This window comes from Poecilia latipinna, unplaced genomic scaffold (genome assembly GCF_001443285.1).
Source record: "Poecilia latipinna isolate Pla-1442-1.1 unplaced genomic scaffold, P_latipinna-1.0 Scaffold406, whole genome shotgun sequence".
Taxonomy (NCBI): Eukaryota; Metazoa; Chordata; class Actinopteri; order Cyprinodontiformes; family Poeciliidae; genus Poecilia; species Poecilia latipinna.
In genome coordinates this window covers 88,665-113,672 of record NW_015113022.1, presented here as the reverse complement: position 1 = coordinate 113,672, position 25,008 = coordinate 88,665, and the positions used below count along the sequence as shown (strand labels likewise).

General features: G+C 35.7%; 1 long non-coding RNA gene across 1 annotated transcript; it reads right to left on the bottom strand.

Moving 5' to 3' along the window:
- Positions 1-12,658: 12,658 nt before the first annotated feature.
- On the bottom strand, positions 12,659-24,271 carry LOC106950534 (uncharacterized). The gene is made up of 2 exons (XR_001425629.1): positions 24,068-24,271; positions 12,659-13,072 (listed from the first exon to the last, which is right to left on the bottom strand). It is a non-coding gene; the product is annotated as an uncharacterized LOC106950534 (long non-coding RNA).
- Positions 24,272-25,008: the final 737 nt, after the last annotated feature.

The window sequence follows — 25,008 nt, the reverse complement described above, 5'->3', positions numbered from 1 at the left end:
CAATCTTTTGCTTAACTTCTCTCATCTGTTTTACATATTTTCTAACTTCGGACCTTGAAATAAATATAACCTTTGAGAGCCACTTGCCTCAACATAACTGCAAAGGAAAAGACGGATAAATCATGATATGTGCACTTTAAGAGAAATTGGTTATGTAAACAGTGAAAATATTTGGCCTGTTAACTTTATCAAGCCCCACAGCTTCGGAAAACACAGGTATTTAAATAAATAGTAAATCTTATACAACAAAGCATCTAAAAAGAGACATTTTAAAAAAAACTTGCTTACTGTAAAAAGAATACAGACATCTGAAAGAGACTTACTTATGTCTTTGAAAACACTAGAATATTCCCTTAACTTTGTAGGTATTATGGTTCTCTAAATTCAGGCAATTTTACAGCTGCATATTGTTAATTAATTAGACAGAGCAGAAGACAAACACATAGTGACAAAGAGTCTGTGAATCTTGTTTTTTAAAGGAAAATTTTACTAATAGATTTGGTGCCTGAGGATAAATTCTCTCTCCAGAAGTGAGGTTGGCACCCTTCTATAATCAGTAACCAGCATTTGTCCAGTAAATTTATCTTAATTTTCCTCCTCATGCATGCTCTTTAAAGAAACACGATTTATATTCATGTCACCACCTGGGGGAGGTTTTCCACACAACAAATCACTCCTGAGCAGCTTCAGCCAGAACAATCACAAGCTCTGTGTTGCACTCAAGAGCACAGCACTTATAGCCATCCATCTAACCTTTGGGATAAACCTACAGGTCAAGGAAATTGTTTTATAAATGCCACTTGGATGAGTGTCAGTGTGGTCATGGAGAAGGTTAAACAAAATTACAATATGTTAAGAAGCTAAGGACGAATTTCACGGAATAGATGTTTTAATCAACGAGTTTGCATCCTGCAGACTATGAGCAGGAACTTATATATTTTACAAGGAAGACACAAAAATAGTTTTAGTTCAACTTTACAACATCACAAACTCTGAGTTATGAATCTTCAGAGATACAGATATAAAAGACAGTCTGATGCTTTGAACTTTAATTTGATACTAAAATTTTAAAATGTTTGCTCTGGACTTACAGTCTGATTTTTATATTAGACTGTGAATGAATGAAGTTGTACAACATTTCTTTGCTGTCTTTTCTGAGAATTTCTTGTGTCAACAGACAGAGAATGATGCTTTGAGAAGCTTCACCTACAAAATGTGCTTCAATAAGTGGCGAGAGACGTACTTGTGAAAATATCATTTCCACATCTTTCCAGTGTACTACACAACAGTTCATCACAAAAGGGTTCCTTCTCGTTCCTTGACAAAAACTTGAACTGACAGCTTGTATACAGTGGTGTTTGCTATATTAATTACCCCATGTTTTCCAGGTTAATTAACAGTACAGTCACTTCTTTTTCACATCAACAAAAGGAGTCAGTTGAGGTGTTTTGGGCATTTGGTCAGGTTGCCAACTATTCGCCTCTGTTTGGAGGACAAGCATGTCCTGCCAATAGGACAAGGAGACCCAACGGAAGATCCAGAAATCGCTGGAGGAAATATATATCTCATCTGACCTTGGAATGCCTTGAGGTTCCCAAAATTGAGCTGGAGGATTGTCTGGGATTCCCTTCTGGACCTGTTTCCCCTTTGACTCAAGCTCATATAAGCAGAATAAAAGCAAATAGTGGATGGGTGGTCTTTGGTTGAGGCTCTCTACATATTCACATGACAGAGACGAATGTGCCTGGATCACCTCACCATGAGGACGTCCAGTAGACATTCTAATAATTAACAGTTCTAATTTTAAGTTGGAAACAAAATTACTACTTTTAAGTCTTCCTGAATATGAAAACCAGGAAAACTGAGATGCTTCGTTTGAAAAAGCAAAATATTCCTGAAGCATTTTCTGAAAATGTGCATTTTTGTATTATAAGCTTACAAAGTTAAGCACAGTAATTAATCATAAGCTCTAGAGTGTAATTAATCTGATTTAACATTTTAATCAATTGACAGCACTAATAACAACCCACTTTATGTAATTTGATGTTTTAATTTGCTCCACAACATCTTCGCTGTCCCTTTTTGAGTGGTTTTCTTCACTGAACAACTAAACATTCCTTTGAAGGTTCTCTGTAATGCTCAGTGTGTTACGCCTATGGATCTTATGTCACTCTGATGTTGACAGATTTCAGTCTGTCTTAGGGGCAATTTAGTTTCCGGAGTAAGTTGCCATGGAGAGTTGCTGGGAGGGATTTTAGTGGCTATGAGTTTCAGAGGTTTAGAGCCTCATGTTGATCGACACAGATGCAAATTATGCAAAGCATTCTACTGTGATAGTTCAGTGCATTCTTGGATGCTGCCTCTAAGCATAAGTCTGTAAATGAATAGAGGACTAGACGATGACACATAAAGTACAGAGCTGACCCAAACATGAAGACAGTACATCCATTCCCCAAAGGGACAAAATAAACACATGCACAGAGTGAAGGATAATTAAAGACATGTATCATCCTAAGTAAATAAAGAAGACTGTTCAGCACTGATAAATTGGAAAGCGGATGTGGAGCCACTCCTTTGAAAGGAATGCACTCAGAGTGAGTGGCTTTACCATGACACATTCTGTATATTTATTTCTGTTTTTAGTCCCAAATAAGCACAGCAGTCCAAAAACTACATAGAGCTTCAGTAACTCATTGAATGACTAATAATGTTATGATTCATTTTGCTGAAGTAGAACAAAAGTCTGTTTTAACAGTTCTAAGAACATTAATTATACGCCCATGTTTTGTTGACGTTCAGTTTACTTGGCTCATAGTAATCAGTCATTGTTTTTTGAAGTTATGATTATAATTATCTACAAAAGCTCATGTCATGGTCCGTTTTAGTGGAGTATACATTGATGTGTATGTAAAATATCTGCAAGTTTCATAAAATTTCTTTTTTTTATTTTATTTGGTGGCATCACCATTTACCAGATTAAAGAGTCAAAACTGGCATGACAAAGACAAACTATACTAATATGGTTACAAAAATAAGGATTCCACTCACAGATGTGCCTTTTCTATAACATAGAAATATGTTGGTTCAATTCCTCCATCCCTCGATATCTCTACCCATCCATTCATCCATTATTTTGATGATCTGAATCAATGGTCTTTAAATCTGGTCATTGGGGCCCACTGAACATCTTAGTAATTTGCTGCTGCCACATAACTCACTAAAATGATTAGGTGATTAATATGTTTTTGCAGCACTTCATGGAATGCTGCAGAGGTGCTGCAATCTTTTTAACCTGGTGTACTTGGAGCAGGAACACAACCAAAACATCTAGGACATTTAGCCCTGAGGACTAGCATTGGGGAACACTGATCCAAATCGTATGAGTGTGATTTTCCGATAAACTAAAGTGAGCTTTTTATCTTCTAACAGAAACTTAAGGGTTTGTTTCTTACTGTGACTTAAATATTAATACATTTCACCTTTTATCTCACTGTTCTGATCGTATCCTCACATGGTGTGGATGTTGTTGCTTGAAAGCTCATTGAATACATGAAGGGATAGATTGTCCTTGATGTTTTGGTGTTAGCCCTCATTATCCATTACTGAGCAGGTAGGTCTCAGCCCTATTATCACTCTAACCGGTGATATATTTGTAAAACTTCAATGAATTGATTTTGAAAATCCATTCTCTATTTTCCCTTGTTCAGTTTCTGTGATTCTAAAATTGTCTTGCTGTGACTCTGCTAGAAAGTGGGTTACGATCCGATGACGTAACATCCATGACTACATTGTTTTCCTGAGTGAACACAGATCCTAAAATTTCCTTTGAAATTACTCTGGAATTGGGACACAGCTCCTTCATCTCTGCTTATGCGTTTCTCTAAAGTGCTGAAATATTTAAGCACCTCGTCTCAGAGCCACTGAAACATTTAAATGCTGCCTCTTTTTCACACATGGAGATTTCAAACTGGGGAGTTATCTTCTATGTTTTGGAGATTCAAAATATGCATGTGATTTGAACATACACAGATGTACTATATGTTATTGTGAAAACTTTTGTTTTCACGATAACATATAAAAACTTTTTGAAATGAGCTGTATGATTTCATCACAGATTTTGTTGTGTTTATTTTATAGAATAAAACTGTGCTTTCTGCCCACCCACACACAATTAGACTGGATTTCATTATATCTTCAAACATTTCCTCCTCTGTTTGAGGCCTTGGGAGGAAACATAAGTCTTTCTTCCTCAAAGTCTTATCCACATCAAAGTAGTCTGGTTACACAGAGATAGAACCAGACTAAGAGAAAGGGACTGCAGTGATGGAAAGAAAGTGAGGGCTCGCAAGTTAGCAGGCACATCAATTTCTGCTTTGACTTTCTCTCATATTGTGAGGCACGACACACCGCCTCGTCATTCCACACCATTCACTCCTCTGTGCACATGTCCATGCAGAATAGTACAATTGCATAGAAGAATGCCAGTTAAACAGCAGGACTATGTACAGATTGCAGAGTCTCTGAGTGGAGATGACTTCAATGGCTTAAAGGAAATTGGGCTAACAAGTTGATCCTGCAGACAAGACTCAGTGGAGCTATATGATCACTTGTCTTTTGATATGTTTATTTTCACCGTTTTCTTTCTCTCTCTTTTTGCTCTCTATCCTCCTATATCTGATCCAACCCAGTTTCCTTATCTTTTGTCTACCTTCCTATGTGTTTCATCCATCCATCTACTTCTGTCCGCCCCTCTGCATCCCCTTTCTCATTAAACTTTCCCATGCTCCATCACCTATGATACTTGAGTTCTTCCCACTGCACCAATTTGCCTGGACAGAAAATTGTGTTGAAAAGTTTTCCCTTTGCCAAGCAACCTATTCTGGACGTTCAGGCTGATAGGACATGATGAGAAGGGTTTTAAGCCCAGAAATTGTGCAGTCATTGGAAATCATAGAGGAGGTAGAAGAAGGTCCAGCAAAACAATTACAAATAGGAAGCTGATAGTGTTGTGTTGGAAGGCAAAAACACTTTGATTATTTTAACTAAGAATAAAGTACAGTAACAGAGTGGGAAAATGTTTTATCTGTTGATTTTTTAAAAGAAAACTCAGAGTCCTGACCTAATTTATTTGATTATTCTTCAAAACTTTAAGAATAGCGTCTGACTGTAGGGTAACTCCAGTCTGACATGCTCTAATTGTCTTGTAGTTTACATGAATGTACATTATAATGAGTGGACTTTCCCCTAAATACATGCATAATATTGTAAAAGGTATTTTGTGATGCTATATTAGGATTTCTTCCTTTTGGTCTCAGTCACAGAATTTGAAGAACAGACAACCTCAGGTGTGCACACATTTAGCACCTGTAAACAGTTTAATGAATTTTCTTGAAACTGGGATTTGCATTTTGAAGGTAAGAACACTCAACAGGTGGGTAATTAAGTTTAGTTGCAAGCCAAATGCTTTTTTTTGTTTGTTTTGCAAAACAAAAATGCTCCACAGCTCTCAGTGTTTGTTAATGACGTGAATCAGCGGGAGGAATTGTGAGGCTCACATTCAGACAAAAACAGCAGAGCTAATTAGAATACAGTAAAATGGACAATGACTCAGAACACATAACAAAAGGAGCTCAAGATTTTGCTCAGGCAACAGGAATGAGATTAGTCTGTAACAAGTTAATCAGCTTATTTCGAACCGATCAAGGAGCCTTTGAAAGAGAAAGAAGATGGACCAGCAAAGAGAGATAAAAGACAGCTTCAAAGGCTGACACTCATCATTTGATGTTTGTCATGTCTTTCAGGTATCAGTCAAAAAAATCTGGAAAATGTAAGTAAAAGAGAAGTTTTTTTAATGTCTAACAAATTTACCCTAAAATAAATGTCATCAAATATGCAAAACAAAATTTGACACTTTTTGCAAAGGTTTTAATTTGTTAAACCTTCAAGGAGTTTCCAGTGAGCCAGACTTTCTTGTAAATATTTTGCATAGTTTTCATCTCTAGTACTCTGGACTTTTTAATTGTCTTTTCTTCAGGCTTTTTCTGGCTGCCTTTTCACTTTTGGTTGCGTCCCTGAACCTGACCACGGCAACACATGGGATATTGTGTTCTTCAGAAAATAAGATGAAGAAAATTAAAGTGAAAAGGAAGACGTGTCAACGTGAAATTAATTCTATCTGAAAATGAGTCTTTAAAAAGTGATGAAAAGATCTAAGAAAGACCTACAGAACCTAGAGTTGTATCATAATCTTTTTAAACTCTGCACCAAGTGCTAAAAGATTGTGGCTAACTATCTTGTTAATGCTAAAAGGTGTTTTATTTTTATTTTTAAATAGCACAGTTATTCTTGGCAGACTTACTGAATTCACTTATTAAAGAGAATAAAAAATGTATCTTTGTGAAAAAGCTAGATGCAACAGAGTCAAAGCATCCATTGTTAATCCATTGTTAAACTGTTGCTTTATGATGCCTTACATAAGTATTTATCATCCTTGAATTTTCCACCTTTTGTAACAGTGCGACCACAAACTTCAACATATTTTATTCTCTTATGATAAACTCAGAACATACTGCTTAACTGTGAGCTGAACAGAAAAAAAAACATTGTTTCTTTTAAAAGAAAATTTAAATTAAACAATTTGCAAAGTGAAACTCTACAGATCTACCTTTTGCAGCAATTCAGCTCTTTCCCTGAACGTTTTTTTCAGAAGGAATGCAATATTTATAACATGAATTAAAACTGTAATAAATTTGGTCCCATGATATTATAGTTTTTCACTGTATATTCATGAATGTTATAACCAACACACAGCATCTTGTATTTTTCCCAAACTCAGCTGTATATTCTAATTCACTAGTCTCCATAACAATTCAGTAATCTCATAACACAGAGCACAAAACATTAAGGGGACGCACAGAAAAAAAAAGATTAAAAATACTTTTCTGTTCTTTGTCAGTGGCTTGTATAACTGACAAAGGCCCAACTGCCCTGGATGCTGAGTGTCTTGTTGTTGCCCAGCCTGCTTTAGGGCCATAGTATAATTCCTTCACATTCAATAGCAATTTGATTAGAGCACTAAATTGCCTTTCCGCTGAACCTCTTAGTGCTTTAGCAGTTTCTCTCTCCCAGCACCATATTTTTGTTCCTTTCACCATCTTTCTTTTTCCCCTGTCTGCCTCATTCGTTTTCTATCTTTATAATTACTGGATGCCATTCTATCTTCTTCACTTCCTCCGCTTATCCATCTTACTCCTAACTACAGCCGTAATTTCCTTAAAACTGCTCTACGTCTCTCTTTATTTTGTGCTTTCAATTTATTGTCACTTCATCTGATTCTCACTCTCTTTCTTTCACATTTTCCCCATCCATTTCCTTTACTTTTTGTCATCGCCACTTGTGTCTAGTTATTTTCTTTATCCACAACAGCCAGAGTGAAAGCTGCTCTCCTGTTCTTTTCCACGCTCACCCCATTAGCCCATTAGAAGCTGCAGCTAGATGTACATTATTCTGCTCCCAGGGGACATCCTATCACTTTCACACAGTCAGAGAGCCACAGAAGAAGGCGCGTACTGAAGGCGAGTGCTCCAGCACGCTTTGTTAGGTGTGTCTCAGGCTTGAACGATTAGCAATTACCCTGTCTGGCTAAACTTTAGGAGGACTTGATGGAGTCAGCACTCTCTTCCAATCAGACAGGAGAATGAAGATGTTTTTCTCTCAGAATAAATAAATATTTGATGTCATTGTGCTATACAATTTAAATGGTATGCACACGATTAGATTTTGCAGTTTGCCGTTTATGAAAATGTTGAGTTTCTGAATAAGGATTAAAAGTAGGGAAGAGCAATCTGCTCGTAACAAGAAGTACAATGAAAATCATATTTAGACACTAGCCTATTAAACTTTTTTAATAATTAGGTCCAGCCAGGGGTACAAGAATATGCATTTTATATAGTAATATTTTGGAAAAATTCAAATATGAAACATGACGTATTATCATTATTCATTAAGGTAAAGTTGTCTGACTGTGGCCTATGGGAGACGATGCATTTTTTACAAAAAGATCAGTGTAAGATGTGATCTTGAAGTGTTTGGCAGATTGGGGATCAGATGGAATTATGATCATATGGACTTGAGACTGAATCTCCCTCTTTTTTGACCCCCCAACTTTAATCATCATGAGCCCACTCCCATCTGTGACCAGCTAAGCATTGCTAAGAATAATCCCTCCACAAGAGAAGCATAACTCCTGATGAGTCCCATCCATCTTTCCATCTACCTCTATGGCTCTGCTGTTACCCTGTCTCCTCCTCAGCTCTCTGGTCTGTTACCTGAGCAGCAAAATGATGGATTTGTTTTCATCAGACCTTGTGACCTCCCCTCTAGCCGTGAACTGCGTTGGCCTGACTGAAAATGACATTTAGCCCACAGCTCCCCACCCTGTCTCTGTGAGGTCCATGCCGGACCTTTAAACTCTGAGTCCAACTGGCATATTTACTCTGCTGATACAACATATAGAGAGACACAGACAGAGGAGAGAGCAGAAATGAACAGAACATGAACTGGCAATGGTTTGTAACTGAGTGGAATAAAACACTGTGTGAACCTATTACTGATACTAGATTGCAATATGACGGAGAAATTGTCTTCTATGCATGAAGAAGAATAAACCCAACCTCCATAAAAATATTTCTAGATAACTTTATTCATTGATGTTATAGTAAGATGTGTGGATGTAATCTGAATCTCATTTCTTATGGTTACCCATACTCCCAACTCTCCACCCTATGATAGTGGTTAAAATATTCGTCTTTGAAGTGAAGCGCTCCTTTAGGAAGCAGATGCACCTCCCACTGACTCATTCTACATAAATATAGATGACTTAATATGCTCGTATGCTTCATGTAAATAGTCATCAGTCATGCAGCAGACATCAGTATACATTACTGTTATGTGTTTCAAACAGGAATATGACATACTACCAAAATAAAGTCATTTATATACCTGAACTACGCTTTTTTTATATTTATGTTCTGGTAACAATATATCTACAACAAATGATTATATTTAAGTTATACGTTAAAAAGCTTATTTGTTATATTAGAATGTTTTTTAGAAATGATTTCCATTTATAAGTGTATTTGGAAGCTCAGCCTCTATTCTCTTTTTAACTGAAAAGTAGAAGCTTTTATGGGCTAGCCGCCATTGTCCAACAGTCCACCCACTAAACTACTGAAGCAGCTGGAAAAGTCATGTTGCTTAGAAATGAAAGCTTACGTGGAGAGAATACACAGCAAGGAGCAAAACGGGATTCAGAACAGTATTGATGGCATTTCAATTAGGCATTTGCAGCTCTGTCATATTTCAACAAATCCTACACCGCATACTTACAAATCAATAACTCACCCAGAAGAAAACATTTCAATTTACAATTTGATTTAGATTTCATCATTTACAAGCAATGTGTCTAAATCTGTGAACAATTTAATAAAACAGCTGTTACCTTCCTATGTGAATTTACAGGATTTTATTATTTTTGTAACTTTACAGTATATCTTTAATGTTATTATTAGTTGGAAAAAACACTGAATAAAAAAACAGTGATATAAACTTGATTGATAAATCCTTAATATCTCAAAAATTTAATTAAGAGGTTCAAAACATCTTTCAATGAAAATGTCCACAAATCAACATAAAAAATGCACAAACCACTTCATAGTTCATTTTGATGTAGGGATCCAGTGACATTACTTTGAGCTTTTACAAAGAGGTATATTAAAAAATCCAAGTGCTTCACCCCTCCCTCTCACAGATAAAGCTCATCTTAGCTACTTGCATTCAAAATGTGATTCTTTCATCATTTCCTATAGCTTTCTGACCAGAGGCAAGAGCTGGAGTTTGAATTAACTGGCAAAATTTTACCTTCATCCTGGCTAATCTGCATGATCACCACAGCAGCATCTGCAGCACTGCAGGAGTTCCAGTATCACAAAAACTTGTTTGCTAGTAATTATGATTCACACTGCAAATAATACAAAATAAAGCACAAATCAAGAATTTTAAGAGATGTTCCATTCACTTGTCAAAAATCATGAACTTTTTAAAAAATATTTTTATGTATTAAGTGGGTTATTAAAGAGGGATTGATGCTTTTGCAAAGCACTATTTAACCCAGTCCCAAACCACAAGACAACAAAAAGCAAGTGTACCATCACATTAAGCATGCGGTTTGTTTTCCAGTTGCGGCATGATCACATATTTGGTGTGTTTGGATGTAAAACTTGCAGTAAAACTACAAAGTTCACGAACAAACAGGCAATCTGCATTCTAAAAGCATAGAGGCACATCTCTGGCTCTTGTGTAAAAGCTCTAAGGGCTTGTAGTCGCATAATGTACTGTGATACTGTCTACGATGTTAGACGCATATCTTTCAGCAGCTTCACAATGACACAAAAATGTCATTTTTTCTATCAAGTCCTTGGACCTTTGAACTTATTCTCCAGTCACTTGTTCTGTGTTTTGTATTCCCTGTGGTTTTCCAAGTAACTTTATGACAAGTTTTCAACCCCTACAAGCTATATTGGTGCAGACAGTCAGTGCAAACATAACCCAAACAAATGTTAAAGAGCGATGGTAGGCTTCTTCAATTCCACTCCCTCTAGGTCTCACGCAGCAAAATACCAGCACTGGAAATGTCAGACACACTCGCAGCTCTCCCCTTTTATGTTTATCACGTTCTCTGAAGAGGCAAATATTCAATTCTCCTTTTTTATGCATCTCCCACTGGCTGTGAATTTGATGTTTGCCCAGCTTGTTTATGCCTTTGATAGGAAAGATTGTCACTAATGTGTGATCTCAACGTGTACAAAATGGAGACATACGTGACTGAGCTTTTTCTTATTGTTTTATTCTAGGTGGACTTTTAAAGACTGGAAGAAAATAAGTTAGGGGATTTTGTGCTGATGGCATTTTTTGCAGCTTAGGTCAATAGTGTAACAACTATTCACAGTTTATCAGACTATACATGCCACCACAGTGTCAGTTTGTGCCATATTACAGTTACACTAACTGCTTTTATGCAATATTTTAAATTGCTTGTCAATAATATATTTCGCCACTTGGAATGCACTTCCTGATGATGGCAAAGGGATATGAAGATTATCATCGCCTTAATTCTTGGCTGATAAGGCAAAAATGCATCACCAAATGTGTCAGGTAAGGCTTTGGGTTTCAGTGTTAGTGTTTGTCAGAAGTTAGCTTTTCTAACTTTTTCAGTTGTTTGAACCTTTGCTTAAATCTGAATCATTTTGACTTTGTTTGCATTGTTTTGTTTTGTGTTATATGAAAAATCTCCCCTAACAACAGTTCTTTGATTGTGAATTCGTAGGCATAGTTGCATAGTGAAAAATACAGTGAAAACACTCCAGAATGTGGGGAGCATTTTACTCCTTAAAGGTCAAAAAGTCAGCTGTTGATGAAGTGGACTGGCAGCAGGAAGAGGATGTCAATAGAGCTTCAGAAAAACGTTGTCACTCAAGAGTGTCACTTCATATGGAAATGCAACCTTAGGCTGTGTTACACGACAAGGACCAATATCTGAGCCAAGTTTTCATAATCTCATCCTAACCAGACAAGAAAACAGTTGGATTTGTTTGATGGATGAATGAGTATGTATTTTTGTAAGACTTTAAGAAAAGCAGGAATACAATTCTACCTAGAAAAGACAACGATAAAGCTCTTTAATATTTATGAAGGCTGTAAAAGTACAGCATTCGTAGTAAGGGGGTGCATCAGTATTCATGAAATGGGTAACTTCAATGTGCTTGAAGGTGCCATCTATGAAGAAGTGCATATTGCTTCCAGATTTTTTTTTTTTTTACTTCCCATAGGGCAAAGTCTTTTTCTGTGAGATGTGAGGGAATGACCATAGCAGGACACATTGTGGAGAACTTGCCTATATATATATAAGTATATATATAAGAATCACAACTGACTGCATGAAGTCACAGACTTTGCAGCAATCCCTCCTCCTGAACAAGCATGTTGCCAGAGCGACCATTCAGTTGCATTGAGTCATTAAATTTGTAACAGTCTTGTAAACTCAGATTTTCTCTCCAGTAGACATGGAAAACCTCATATCCACGTTATACTATTAACACTCACACCTATACAGGAAAACAGTTTTTCACTGCAGTGACCACTAATGTGTGAAAGTGGTACATAGAATTACAGTCATGAAGACAATAAACTAGCTGAATATGTTCAGATACCAAACCAAGAAGGAATAATTGGTAGATCTCTCTTTTCAATCCCTAAACTGCAATTTATCTATATTTTCCATTAATATGACACATAGAGAAAAATCAATTTGTTTCTTAGAGCATAAAAATTGTAAAAAATATATATAAATAATCTGATCACTTTCTAATTACTTTATGTCACATTTTTCCTATTACACATGAAAAATTTAGAAAAAAGTAAGCCAATTACAAAGAAGTGCAACTCCAATTACATAAACCCTGGTATCTAGCTTGGCAGTGTCAACTAGCTCAATAGGACCCTTGCTGTGCTTAGACATGGCCTAATTTGTTTTCCCACTAATTGCATCTAAAGAAAGCTTAAAATTAAGGGGGTCAAGTGCCTCCTAAAATTAATCTTACGGTTCACTCTTCCACACTGGTAATTTATTTGTAGGGAACTATGTTCATTCAAGACTAAGAGGAAAATAAAAATAAAAAAGTCACTACCAATTAAAGAAATAACTGAGGTAAACATAAAGAATGAAGAAAACAACAGTAAAGCCATGGAACAGAAAAATGGAGAATAAAGAGAAAAGGGAATCACAATGAGGCTATTCAATGAGGCTGTATGCCTCATTGAATAGCCAGAAGAACACCTGCAGGTGAGACATCTAAAGACTCGCTATTATCGCTGCAACTTGCTTCCCTAAGCCCTGCTGATATCTTCTTGCGGCTAGCATATTGAGGTCAAGGCGAGTGTTGTGCTGGCAGTGGAGGCTGCATTTCTGGCCACACTCCAGATCCTCCGAGTTACAGATGAGCTCAGGGCCCAACGCCTGGCATGGAGAGAGGAGAGGTAAGGAAGAAAGACAAACTCACAGTGGTAGTCTTAAACAGTGGCCTTGCTCTATCTCACACACACATACACCTAAATGCAAACAAACAAAGAGAGAGATGCTGAGTTTCTTTGGGTAAAGCACTTTAAACAGCAGAGCTGCCTCAAGAGAAAGCATTTCTATAATGAGGAGTTAGAATAAATATTTCTCAGTGTTCTAAGCATTTAAATAATGTAATCTTTACTTTTTGATAAATAGTCCATGTTTGAATTATTTTGCAGGACAATTTATTAAGAAGAAATATAATCATAAAATAGCAATGCTGTGTACAATGCCATAAAATCTTAAGTCGTATTTTTATCCTGAATCTTAACGAGCAAATTTCATCCTCAACCAACTCTCAGCAAATTGGATCTGAACTATCCTGCTGAAACTAGAAGCTAAATAGAAAAGATTTGATGACTTGCTAAGTTCACCAACCAAACACTCAAACATCATCATAGGTAAACTTAAGACCTGAGGTGTCTGTACCCAGACACAGACACTTCAGGTGTCTGAGCATAAAGAGCACTGAATGAGAGCTTAATGACTATCTAGACACTGTGTCTAGATACAGTTAAGGTCAGTACTCCATGGAATACCGCTTGGAGTTTCCAGGAAGAGAACCCATGAAACACTGGAACACTGTACACTGCATTCAATGTCCAGACAGTGTCTCCCAACTAAGCAGAGCGGTGTGATTACAGAGACACTGGTCAGGCCTGGCACAAAGCTATAAAAGGCCTGAAGCAAATCCATGGGAGTTGCACTGCATTTTTTTAAAGAAACGTGGAGCTTTGATCTGAGAATGATGTCACATTCAAGTTATTCTACTTCTAACCTGAAAAAAAAACTAGCTATAGATATAGTAGATATAGTTTATGGACAACTTGCTTGTTACTAAATATTTAATTTGTAGTTTGGCCCCAAAAGCTAATGAACACAACATAATCATAAAACAACATGAGATAATTTCTTTTAGCAGCAGTATTTTTGGCATATTCTGATTTATTAAGGGACTCTTAAGATCCCTTTAGCAACTCGGTGTAAAAAAAAAAAAAAAAAAAAAAAAAAAAAAAAAAAAAAAACAATTCCAGCAGCTTTTTCTGGTGTTACTGGAGATACTTGGAAGCAGGTATTGTTCTTACTCATTTTCTGTGAATAGCAGCTGTTGCCATGGGCCCTTTGCCCATCCTGGCTGGAACCAGATCAATTCCCCCTCATCCCTTCTCCAAATAAATGGCGCAAGCACAAAGCTGCCACTTACTGATCCTCCCATGGTCAGGGAGGATCAGTGGATCCCATGGTCCACTCGTGCATTTCTAAAACATCTCAAGTTGTTCATGGAAACTTTTTCCAAATTTCTCTGAACAGATTATTCAAACTGTAACCTACGACTGGTCTGAAAGGGATTTCTAATAACTGTAGAGCTCCACTCAAAAAAAAAACTAAAAAGATGAATGCTATTTATGCAAGAGACAAAAATGCCTCACATACACTAAATCAGAGTTCCTTAAAGACAGCTGCTCTTTCATGCACTTAAATATAAAAGAAGTATGACATTTTTAAAAAGTAAACACAAGGCAAATCCATGGACCTTTTAAGAATCCTATACTTTCCTCTCTACTTGCCATGTGTCATCAAAGATCTTTAATATTTCCCCTGTCACGTCAGTCGGCCCCTGAGCATAAAGAGGACTGAATGAGAGCTTAATGACTATCGCCCAGCACTACATCTCTCTATGTTGTCATAAAGTGCTTTCAGCATAAAATCTTGGCCTACAATGCATCTCCATTAACCACCACACTATTCCATTATAGCGAGGCTGCAGACCAGTCTCACTCATTCTACTTTGGAAATAAATTACAAGGACTGAGAAATGTGAAGTGTACAACCATATAAGAAAATTATGTAGGGCACCAAGAGCACAGCAGTGTGTTCAGCGTTGAATTGAAACTTAAAGCAGTTGAAATTATTAATTTGAACTTAGATCTTTACCTTCACCCGCAACAAAGATTAAAATGCAATTCCCTCATTGGTCAATTTTGAATTAAAATCTTACTTATAATATTGAAAATTTGTGTGCCACTTTGTTGAATGAAACTACCATGTACAGTTAAACATGACAAGCAGCCAATTCAGATGATTTACTAAACAGCAGATGAACTGCAAGGTCAGCAAAAATGCCATACCTACTTATCCAAGAATCTGTTTGAAAAATAGCTTTCATCTTTTCTTTCCACTCTTGAGTCAGCAGTTCAAATATATCTACATGTAAATCCATCAAACGCATCTCAGAGACTGATAGACCTTATTTAAAGCAAAGAAAGCAACAATATAACTGTGAAGTTGAATGCAGCACTCAGAAGTCGAGACAAGACAAAGAAGAAAGCAATAATAATTCCTTATTGTCACTAAAATGACAATGTCTTTTAGAATGCATGTGGTAAATCTGGTAATAATGCTCTCTGACTCACGTGTACACACTATGAATTAAAACAGGTGCAACAGTTTATACTAGCCAGTTGCTGTCAACATGACTTAATTTGATGATGCCCAGATAATTACTCTTAAATCATTTGAACTACTCTTTAATCATCTGTTTGTCAGCATTTAGGTTCCTAGTAGTGATAAATGAGTGAAAGATGAAACATAAACAACATGTGAGAATGGAAGAGGTAGAAAGCTTTGCAGATGGCTGCATATTTAGAGATGTGTTGAACTAGATCATAGTCGCAGCACACTCTTTCAATAGAAACAGGTAAATGTACTTTGAACAATAAATAGTTGAAGTGAAGAGATAAAAAGAAATAAAAAGAAAGATATTAGCTTGCTGAAAAGCCAATAAAAATGCAGAACGAGGGCATTTTGTAGCACAAACTTGAAACTAACTAACTAAATGTTTCAAGCATGAGGTGAGCAGCATCATGCTCAGAGTGTGTTTCACTGCTTTTGGAAATGGTGGATTCAACACATATTTGATTTTTTTTTTAGCAAATACCACCCTAAAAAATCCCATTGAAATTCATCCTAAAACCCCAAAATGAATATATCAATGAGTGCATGTATTCTTCTAACTGAGCCTGCATGAACTACTGAAATTATTCTGCTGTCTTTGTGAATTGCTGTGCTTTTGAGCCATGCAACTGTTTATTCATCGCATTATAAGACAGAATGACTAGCATTAGGTAATCCATTTGAAGAGAATAAATTAGCGATATAACTACAGAAATGAATCTTACATACACATTTCAGAGGGGACAACTGCATTACAAAGTAATGAAAATACAATCTATATACAGTCGGTCTATAAATTCAAATATTGAAAAGTTAAATTATTTTAGTAACTAGGCAAAGTATTGTGTAGATTAACTACAGTAGCTTATGTTTTCAAGACTTTATTTTTTAATTATGAATTTCCACACAAAAACATTGCATCTAAGATAACAAGATGAGAGAAGACCATTAAAAAACATTTTCATGCAGAAATATGGGCTAAAAATATATTTAATACCTGCTTACGGATTGACACTCTAAAAAGTACTTTAATCTGAATAACAAGCATCAGCAGAACCAGTATTTTAAATTATTCAAAATTACTGTAGAAATTATGATTGCAGTGCAATAAAACAACTGAACTTTTACCTTCAGGCTAATTGTCTTTTAAGTAAACAGTAAAGTCTATTTGCAATATCCAACTCTGAAGATTTTCACTTCAACTCTGTGGTTCAGTCTCTTGAAGCACCATATGTTCTGTTTGACGTCAATAACAGAACGTCTTCCTCACTCTGTTTTTAGGACTCGAATCCAGCTAAAATGAATCTTACAGCATTTGCATTCCTTATAAGTCCTCCTTAAAAGGCACTCTGTAGCTGGTGCAGTTTCAGTTCATAAAAATATAATCTAAACAAAATCATTCTTGGTCTTTTCTTTTTAAAGAATCCATCTGGAATAGCTTAGTGAGTTGTTGGATAGAAGAGCGCCTTTAAGATGTTTATTTTCAATTAATAATTCAAATACTTTTTGAAAATTTGCATTTAAGATTTTTTTTTCTTTTTGCATAACTTGTCAGAATTGCAGCAAATGTCTCACATAAAAACAAAATATTTCTTTTGGAGCTATGAAAAAAGAAGTTATAAGATACAATTTCAAAAATATTCACTGTCCTGAGGAAAACCCCCCGCAAAGACAACTGTATGAGTCAGACGCAACCACTGAGTGGTAAACAACACTCTGAAATGTCAGTTTAGCTCATCTTAAAAATATAAATGAATATGAATACAGTCTTTAATGTACATTTTTATGTTTATCATATATATAGAAATATTAGAAAACAAAATGGTCATAACATCATTATATTAATGCTCAACTGTAATGGATCTGCTGAGGCTAAAGGATCCAAAATAAACAAACACCCCTTGGCATCTCCTTTAAGTCCAGGTTAATGTATTTAGTGCCAGTTTTTAATGCATCAGCATGTGTAGATATAGTTTATGGATGTATTATCATGTCATTATCTGATCACTTCAGTAGTTGCACGTAAAATGGAAGCTTAGCAGCTGCGCTTGTGATGTGATTTATATTAAAATAGACCATTCATCCAGTCTGTTATAGCTCTCCAATTTGCTGAAGCCAACTAGACATATGGAATGAAATAATACTTTATGTACAGCAGCAAAATGCACGAGCAGAAACACTTCCCAGGTCATTTCATGCAAATTCAATCTGATATAAATGAAAATTTGAGTATCTACTTGTACTATCGGAAAAAGGCAGCTTAAATAGTCACCTATACTTGAACTTGCCAACAGCAAGGTTGCTGAACAGAGCCTATATGAGATCTTAATATGAATAATAGAGGTTTTGTGCAGGCTAATGTTCCGAATAGACATTTTTGATTAGAAAAAACTATAAAGGATTTTGAGGTCCAGTTTTTTGGCACTGACCATATGCCTTACAGCCCAGGGCGGCACACACAGAAGTCGCACATCAGAGGCAGTTTTACAGTTGGAAGGACAAGATCCAACTGAGTATATTTGTTTGCATTTCCAGTCAATGATGACTGGGTGCCCCACAGTGTTTTGGAATTTATAAGCAAATGTGGGAAGAAAATGTTAGTGTAATAAATGAAAGTGGTATTTGGTTAGCTACTTCTAATTAAAAGCTGCATCCTGTTTTTCACCCCATTCTGGCCCTTTGAGGTGCAAAAGGAGGGGATCACTCAAGGCCTCTCTGGTGTCTGAGAATCCACTGCATAAACCACAGTAATAACTCAAAAAGCTGCTTGTTTGCTGAACTAAAGCAACTATTAAGAAGGAGCGCCTGTTGATGTTGTCTTATTATCTCCACCTCAACTCCCTTTTTCCTTTTTTTTTTCTTTTTCTATATTCCTCTGATAAGTCTGCTTGGCCTTTAGCACATCTGTCATTACAGGTTCTTTGTTATATCATCTCTGCTAAATGATGTATATCCACTTTGGACTCTGTCATCTCAGTTATGATCATCTCGTGACAGCTGGAGTTACTTTGACACAGCTCACCTCCTCACTGACTGATAGATTTTATCTACTAGTCCCAAACATAAAAGATGCATCGTGCAAATGCTCCAGATGTTCATGTTTTGAAATAAGAACTCTAGAAAAGTCTGATTATTTTAAAGACTACAGTACACAATATATTAAAAATAGACTGTAAAAACAATCTAAGTTGAAATCTTGTGTGTTCACTGAATAAATTGATTAGATTTTTTTTTATTTAGATATGAGTGTTAGAGAACATTTTATCCAGTGAACTGTTGTTGCTCTGCTTTTACTCGAAATCTTTTTATTATAAGATGCTTGCATCAGTGAACTCCAATTCATACCAAAACATTTCTCGCTAACTCAACCGGAGTAAAAATGTAAATTTTTCTCATCTTCTCGTTCTCCCTTTTCAATTGTTCTATTTATTACAGCAGAGATATCACATCTTTACACATATATTAACCATCTACACTCGTTACTGTTCATAAGATGTGCCACATTTCAGACTAATTTCATTTGCATGTACTCTGCAGACAATAGATCTTTAATGTTGGTCTTCTCGTTTTATTCAGCATTTCAACACCGTAAAACTAAGCTAATATCTGATGTGTCAGAGTGTTCTAGGGAGGTGGATTTTCACATGGCTCGTACCACTAATGTATGTCATTTGGAGGCACAGAGGTGCTTGACTTGAAGTTATTTACAATTTTTCAACTGAGTAACTAATAATTTGATTAATAGGACAATGGGCAAGATAGAAATAATTTAGAAACAGAAAACGGTCATGAAAAGACAACATATTTTTATTTAACAATTATCAGGTTTCACGATCTTTCACAGTCTTAATCTTCTGGTGTTTATCAAGTTCTTCAACCAACGAAACAAAAACAGAAACGGTTGTAAAAAAACTAAAGAATGGCCCAAGAAAAAAAGCTACGTACCAAAAACATCATAACGCAATTTAAAATGTATTTTTGAAACTTTGTCATTAATGTCCAGACTAGAAAATAAGGTTCTAGAGAAAAGCATTGGTATTTAGACTGGCAGCAGCAAGCAGCAATCTTAAAAAAGGGTACTATCGTGCTTCTCTATGGATTTTTTTTTTTTCATCCACATGCAAGACATACTGTCCTACACAGTTAAAATTAGTAGAACTAATGCTCTTAATCCTTAAGCTCAGATGGTTTAGGGTTATGCCTGAAACGTCTTCAGAATGCCTCCAGAGTGATCCATTTTTAACTCAGAGGAGAGATCAAGAGGAAAGAAGGGAAGATTCAGCATTTCAAGCAGAGATCAGTGAACAAAATCATTAGATGGACAGAGTAATGAATTAAAGAATTGTGAAAGAGCTTTAAAGTGTCTCTTTAAATATGCACACAATTAGTTCATGTTTTTATGCTCAAATTAAATTCTGAGCAATGAGGGCATATTTAGGGAACTAATCATAGCTAAAATGGAAAGTCTGAACAACTGCAGAGCATGCAGAAAAAAAATCCAAGTTTCAGATTATTGAGCTTTAACTTTGTGTTTATAATTGCTGAACAGATGATGCACTATTAATTAGAAGCACAGAAACTTATCTGAATCATAACATTTTGATTTGCTATTTTTTTCTCATTTTTCAGCTAATGACTGACCAAACACGGGGACAAATAAAAATAGTGGTTTAATAATAGTGGTACAAATCATTATGTGCCTGATCTGGGCCAACAATTGGAAAAAAAAAATAATCACAATACAACAATACAATAAAACATGTATTAAAATAATCTTCCACATGAATGGGAGAATGTTGATTATTTTTACTGTGTCATGCTGGTTAGTGCTTGGATTATCATCAAAAGCTGATGTAAAACCTAACCCAGATAGCCTTCCATGTTTTTGGCCAGACTAAAACAAAGGTAATAATATGTGATGGAACAATAGGGAATATAAGCTACAAGAAAATAAGGATATTTGTTATTCCTGATGCTAACTGTTTAGTTAATAGATATTACAGAGTGGCCTGCTGCTCATTCATCTCGCTCTTGCCTTTGATGTCAGATTTAGCCCTTGAACTTTGAAGTAATCTGCATTGCAAATAAATGCAACATTATGAAAAAAAGAAGAAAGCATTTTATATTGTAATGAGTCCAAGATTGAACAGAATATTGCAGTGTGGTCTTAAATGGTTGTGCAAATTAAACAATAATAATAACTTTGTTCAAAATGCAATATATATAAAAATAACAATTCTAACAAAAAAGGGTTAAAATAAGGCTAAAAACAATGTTTTGAAATACAACATAATTATGAAACACTGACATGCCCATCTCCCATCTTTAATTTTGACTTAGCTTATTATCTGACCATTTTCTTGTCTTGTATAGATTTAATTCCAAAAGTATTCATACCCCTTATCATGTTAGATGTAAAATTATTCAATAAGAAGCTTATTTCATATCGGAAGTAAGCGTCCTTCAAAAGATAATTCAGCACTGAAAAGGAGTATTAATTTTTAAAAATGAAAAACTTATCTGTATATCAACATTTTACTTAAAACAAATGTCTTGGTTCTCTTTACAAGTTTTTTCTTAAATTCAAGTCAGGACTCAATAGTTGGGACACTTCAAATTGTTAATATTAGCTCCAGTCGAAAAAAAAAAAAAAAAAAAAAAAAATTTTAAAAAAATGTTCGAAATATTTAAATACTACTTTAGATTTAAACATCTGACGAGGTTATTAAACTATTTCGGCTGAACTGTTCTGTATAGTGGTAGATTGAGGGTCAATGGAAAAGAAAGAAAGAATGAAACCTTGCCTACAGTTCTTTGGACAAAGTAACTGCCCTGGGAACTCAGTGCACATGTATGGGGCATCACCAGCTTGGAAAAATACAGTGGCGGGTTTAATATTTTTTACAGTTAATGATCACTTTAAAAAATGGTTGTTCACCTCCAGTCTTTGAAGGTCACTTTGTCATGTTGATTAGGCAATTCATCCATTTGGTTCAGGTGTCCTTCCCCATTTAAAGAACAAGAAGCCTTAAACCTGACCTGAGTAGCTAAACTATTCAGAGGTCTATCCAGTCTGGTCTTCAGTGTCAAAAACTTTGCTCAGCATCAGCAGCAATAAAACAGTAGCTAACGCAGAGTCTACTACCAAGAATAAATAATTCAACATCTTTCTGAACACTGCTTCTGTAGAATGATTTACTCAAAAAAAGACTGTAATATGACTGCTGAGTTATAAACTTCTGGCCTTGGTGCTTGAAACTTCTTTATGGTAGAAAATGTTTTGTTACAAGCCAACTTTTGACTCTATTACAATTTTCTTAAAAGCACTAGATATCAGCGAGGAAACTGACAGCTTCTTTTTTAAATTATCTGCTCCTTATCATATTAGTATTTGCATTAAGTCTGAACTTATAGTATTAGGAGTTGTTGAGTTGTCTTTTAAAGGTCACCTTAGTGATTTATTACAGACTGAATATGTTGTTGTCAGTCCAAGTGTTTGACTTCAAAACCTAATCTCTTCCCTTGCCAGCAACTATATCACTCTCAGAAGACGCACAGAATTCATGCCAGCGCTTGACTGTCAAGTCACAACACGCACCAGAGCTTCAAAACTCTGAATGTTTCTGTGTTGCCTCCCAGTGCTTTAGGGAGACCAGTCAGAAAATTGAGTCTGTCTGATAAACTCAAGCTACAGTAATGAAAGTGTAGAGGCATCTGTCTGTCGCTGGGTCTTTGGGTTTCTATGGCTTTTTTCAAATTGACTTGCAACGCATCTCTCTTTAAAAACTCGGATTGCATCATTACACTCCCCAAAGTCATTCGGTTGAATGAGAGCATTTAAAACGGGATCAGTAGACTTACTTCCATATGATTCAACAGACATCAGAGGATGAGTTTCTAAATAGTTTGTGTAATATTCAAGATTAAATGTGACCCGTTAGCTGGACTTTGCAACTCCTAGTGTTATATAATGTTATAATGTCTGATATTTTATTCTGAGACCATACAAAGTATGACTGTTAAAAAAAACAACAACTAACATTTCATTGCTCCATCCATCAAATAATGTGCTATACTGGTCTATAGCCCTGACCCGTGCGCCACACATCTTAGTGTAGTAGAACAGTAATGCATTACAGGTAATCACAGGTATGTCAACAGAGAGCAGAGACCTATGGATGTCAAATCAAATCTTCCTATTGACTGACCTGTGAAAAGCATACACTACAAAAAATCTGGGGAACAGATTGGGGCTTTTGCTGGAATCTGATGCAATGTTGTTTTCTTTACTTCACAAGTACAAGAGAAAGGTGGAGTGTGTTGAAGAGTCTTCTGAGGTTGTCTATTTTGCTTAGTCACAATAGCCTCCTGTCAACACGTGGACGCATGCACTCCCTCCTCCTCTTTATCTCTCGATTGATTGCTCTAATCAGTGGGATGCAGTCAAGCTCTGTGAGAGTGCCACGCTATTTTCCACTTTACTAACCCATGAAGGGTAGGAATACTCCCAATTTCAGCTCAACCAGGTCAGATGGAAAACAAGTCACAGGTAAAAAGAAAAAAAAAAGAGAGAGAAAATAGGAAGCATCTTCATGGAAAAAAAGACTTTTCTTTAAAGAAACAGTGAGATGCATAATTTGAGTTTATGTGGGAGGCAGACAAAATTGACAATTATTTCATCTCAGTAGATTCAATTGAGTGTTACATATTTTCAGAAAGGATGAAAATCTTTTTATTTTCTTGCATAAGAGGGGTTCTGCTGAAGAGCAAACAGGTTAATCTGCTGGCAGAGAGAAAAGCTGGCAGGTAAGAAGTCAGGGTGAACAAGCTGCTTTACAGCTGGCATAGACAAATGCTCCAAGTACACCAGAAACCTTCAAGATCAGTTCAAATTTAGGCTTACGCCTGATGAAGTTGGAACATAATCAAGACTCAAAATGTGACCTTACTGGTGTGCCAGCAAAGGAATAAAAAAAAAAAACTAGGAAATGTGCATACAATGTGAAAATTGTGTCCAACAGTTCCTTGCAGAGGTCTACAATCACTAAGTATGAAAGTAATCGGGCAGACAATTTTACTAATATATTTTTTTTCTTGTCCAAAACATTTCACCCTAACTGTTTTTCTAGCTGTCACCAAACATATCTGATCATTCTGTTTAGCAAAAATGACAGAGCTTATTTAACATTGTTTTGTGTGCTGGCATGAACCCTGCTTCTAAGCAATATCCATACATTTTTAATGGAGTTCAGATAGCTTAATATTAAGCTTCCCAATTCTTCCCAAAAGCAGTTACAATGTGTTTTTGGGATGATTTATCACTGGGACACGCAACTGTAAATAAATATCAAATCTAAGTGTTGAGGTAAAGACAAAAATTTGGAAGTACTCATTCTTAGTCATTCAGTTCATATTGTGCAATCGACACACAAATCTTACCGCATGATGGTCAAGTTCTCCTTTACTTTGTGCAGTTTCTCCATTTAAAAAGGCACGGATTCAATGTAGATTTTTTTTATCAACTGGATTCCACCCAGAGGACCAAGTATTTGTCTTTGTTTATCCTCCATCTATTTATCAGTGTCAGGACACTGCTCTTACAAATGGTCCAGAAGCAGGTAAAAGCCTTTAAGCAATTCCAAAAAAAGAGAGAAAAAAGTAACACTATTAACCCGTATTTTTTGGGTGTACATAAATTCATTTTAAACAGTATGCAAAGAAAATACTAAGCAAACTACAAAAATAAACCACTGTGCATCAACCCACAAAGTGCTAAGTGAAGTGAACAAATTAACTAACTTAAGTTCTTTAACTTTGGACATTTCAAATTAATATTTACATTTCAAATGTTTACTATTTGATATTAATTATGAATGTTTATGTATAAATATTGTCAAGTTATCTTACCTACTTAAATTACCCATATGCTTAATAAATTAGTAGTCAAATCAAAATCCAGTGTAACAGAGAAAGGCTTGTGTGTCTGTGTGAGTTTTGATCAGAATGAGTGTTTATGAGATTTTTGTTTGGAGCCACCTAGTGGTGTGAAGAGTGACTGCATGCAACGGGTCCGTCGGGCACTCTCGCGGCTTCCCCCACCAGAGTGCTCTCTCTCTCTCTCTCTCTCTCTCTCTCTCTCTCTCTCTCTCTCTCTCTCTCTCTATATATATATATATATATATATATAATGTTTTGTGAATGTTTTACTTGTCAACTGGTATAACAGTTGTCTGTTATTTTACTGTTTTTGCTGTTAGTTATTTTTGATTGATTCATTGAATAAGAATGTTTTGTTTTGTTTTTGGAAGTTTGTTGGCTGTTGTATTTGTTGTTTAAACTATACGATCAAATCTAAAAAATAAAAAAAAACAACTAATAAT